Source organism: Apium graveolens, chromosome 11 (genome assembly GCF_009905375.1).
Source record: "Apium graveolens cultivar Ventura chromosome 11, ASM990537v1, whole genome shotgun sequence".
Lineage (NCBI taxonomy): Eukaryota > Viridiplantae > Streptophyta > Magnoliopsida > Apiales > Apiaceae > Apium > Apium graveolens.
Genome location: NC_133657.1, coordinates 9149554 through 9152727, shown reverse-complemented (window position 1 = coordinate 9152727; position 3174 = coordinate 9149554). Strand labels below are relative to the sequence as shown.

Here is a 3174-nt window from a genome sequence, read left to right as displayed (position 1 = left end):
TTATTTTATTAGTTTTCAAATATTACGAGAATTTTAGAATTATTTTGGTAATTGTTCGAATTTTATTTGCACGCATCTTTGTTCGATAAATTATAAATTTCAGGACAGATCAGGTCTGCAATTGGGAATTCAGGACACGCGGTTGATTTTTAGCTCTTATATTGCTACGTGTTGGCTACAGTTTGGTTAAAAAGAACATATAAACACATATATAGACTCAACCCTGTATCTCACCTCCCCTCTCCACCTCTCGATCTCTAGTCTCGCTCTCTCTTATCTTCTATCTCTGTTATTTTCTCTATTTTCTCTCTGTTCCATCTCCCTCGATACCCTCTTCCCCCACTGTTTCCCGGATTCTCTCCCCTATTCCCCGGTTTAGTCGAACTTGTTCCGACAATTTCCCGCCGTACCTTGGTACTTTCCGGTCGCTATAGTATTTTCTCCCTGTTTGTACGCTGTGTTATTGCGTCTGTGTGTATGCGTTTTCTATGTGCGTGTGTAAGTGTGTGTGAGTGTAGTGGCGCATGGCGCGTGTGGTTGTGTCAAGATGTTGATGTTTCAGCTGTGTATGGTATTTCTAGTTATGTGATTATTAATTTAAATTTTTATTTTTTGCAGAGAAATTATTTGATTAATTTCGTGATATAGATGGATTTCATGCGGGAAATTATAAAAGATAATTGGTGGAATTCGTGTTAGAAACCCGAATTAATCGGGTACCCGCGAATTTTGTCATCGTCGGCGATGAGCCTCGGCGAGCCGACGGTGGACGGTGATGATTAATTCTGAATCCTACATTTATAAAATAGTTCACAAAATTATTTTCGAAACGAAAAATATTTAGTTAGTAATATTGTGACTTGGAATGATTGCTTGATTGATTTGGTTGGGATTATGACATCGATTATATTTCGACGGGCATGCCGATAATCAGAGGAGTTGTTGCCCGATTTTCGAGAAATATTAAATTCGAAAATACGGGGACATATCCAGTGATTATCAAGATTACTAGTCGAACGTATACAACTATATATTTATAAGTATTTTGCAGAACTTACTTGCGAGTCATGATAAATATTTTGTAAAATAGTTGACAACACTATTTTACGAAACGATGGGTATATGTTTTTTTCCGAAAAAGATTATCAAACCCAGTTTTGAGCACGTGGACCCTAATTGTTCAGTGTATTATAATAGTACATATAATTTCAAGTCGGGATGTGATATCATTCGGGTAGAATTGATAGCGAGGATATGTCAAGCACAGTTGATCGTCTAACATAGGGTATTTTGACTTTGTAGGTCCTAGTCGAAAGACCCGAGAATTGACGTTGGACTAAAGATAGCCTAGTGATCATTCGATAAGCTCAGCAAGGTTCCAATCGAAGGCCTGAGTGTTGAAGTCAGATCCAGGATAATCTAATAGTTAGGCGACAAAGCCTGAGCGTTCAAGTCGGTCCAAGGCCAATCAATAATAGTTGTAAAGCTCTGCAAGGCAAGTACCCCTGACCATATATTTTATGGTTCAATAATATATGAATAAAGGTTGATTTAAATTTCGTACCAGAACAAAACGTTTTAAGTTATGTATCCCCTGTGTTTAAAAATGTTTTGTTAACTTATGTTTTTGGAAAAGGAACTTCTGAAAATGCCTATCTCTAAATTGTGAATAAATTGGAAAGGTTTTGGAAAGTGTGCTGTGATAGAACTGTTTTAAAAAGAGATAGGTATAAGTGGTTTGAAAACTGGATAAAATAGATCAGATAATTGGATGAGCGTGCGCAAGGGCCGTAACAGCCAGGAAGATGGCGTAAGAGGCTAAGTTGGTTGCACACCCTATTTAAACCACTTAGTCCAGCGTGACAGAGACCTAGCTAGTCTCTGAGTTCCGGGACAAATTTTATGGGATGGCAGATGGAGGCGTCCGATGATGATAGCATGGTCAGCTGTCTCATCATTGATCATCCAAATGTATATGAGCGATATTTGGTGGTTCCCGTAACGTAACAAATGATTTCGGGTCCCTGTAACGGGACAAATGGTTTTGTGGTTCCTGTAATGGAACAGATGATTTGAAAACGAAAATAGCATGCTAAAGTTGGACTCTGGTAATTGCACAGCACACGACTGATGTTATTATTTTACAGAGCATGCTAGTTGTTGATATCCAGCTTATACCTATTTTACTTGTTTTTCGTAAACGAGTTATGATTTCCGTTCCTATAATTGTCTATCATAAACTGTTTTACTTGTTATTCATATAGTGGTACTGCTGAGCAATTGATTACTCACCCTTGCAAAATGTTTTGTATATATCTTCATTGCAGATGCCTAGAAGACCTTTCCATTGTAGTCAGGGCAGAGTTCCAGTTCCTTCCGTACCAGGCACCTCTAAGGTAGTCATGTCAGACCAGATGTGGTCTGTTGAGTTGCTGTATTAAGTTAGTGTTTTAGATTTTTTAAATAAGTTTGGTTCTGTAATAGTTGTAGCCTAAATCTACTTAAACCTGGCAAAGATTTTTGGAAGAAAGGGGTCGTGTTTATGTACTAATATTGAATTGGATTATATTATGTTTGTTCATATTGTTGTTGGTGATGTCAACTCCCGACCCCGGGTTTAAGCCATCACAGGTTGGTATCAGAGCTACAGGTTTAAGTCCCTGATTTAGGTTAGGAGTAGAGTCGAAAGAGTGTAGGAAAGTTTATATAAAGGTGTGAGTCAGCAACTCTTATAGAGGAGCGAGTCTAAGAATTCAGTCGAGGGTTTCAAAAGCGTAACCTCGGTGAGTTCAGATCGTATGATAGTACTCGGTGGCTGCTATGACATCCAAGTCTTGTAGTGTATGTGGAATATTACTGTTGTTCATATCTTGAACCCTTAAACGCATTTCTTGAGATGCATTTTGTTCCCAGAGTAATTGTTTACTATCTAATAAGTTGCTTGTTTTTCTGTAAGAAAGTCAAAACTCGAAGTAAACAACTAAAGGTTGTGTCGATTCATCATGATCCATATTCTCCTCCCTACCTATAAATTTTCTATTTCAACCTTGTTTCTTACCTCAGTAATTCTATCAATTGATTGGGGCGGACAATGTATATGATTTGACTATTTGTCTGTGTGACAAAGGGTCTGGTGGGACGCCACCGAATTATGCGTTATAAACTGTATGGTAC

General features: G+C 38.0%; 1 long non-coding RNA gene across 1 annotated transcript; it reads left to right on the top strand.

Moving 5' to 3' along the window:
- Window positions 1-216: 216 nt before the first annotated feature.
- Window positions 217-2907, top strand: LOC141698108 (uncharacterized). Its single transcript, XR_012564947.1, has 3 exons — window positions 217-414; window positions 1303-1495; window positions 2328-2907. It is a non-coding gene; the product is annotated as an uncharacterized LOC141698108 (long non-coding RNA).
- Window positions 2908-3174: the final 267 nt, after the last annotated feature.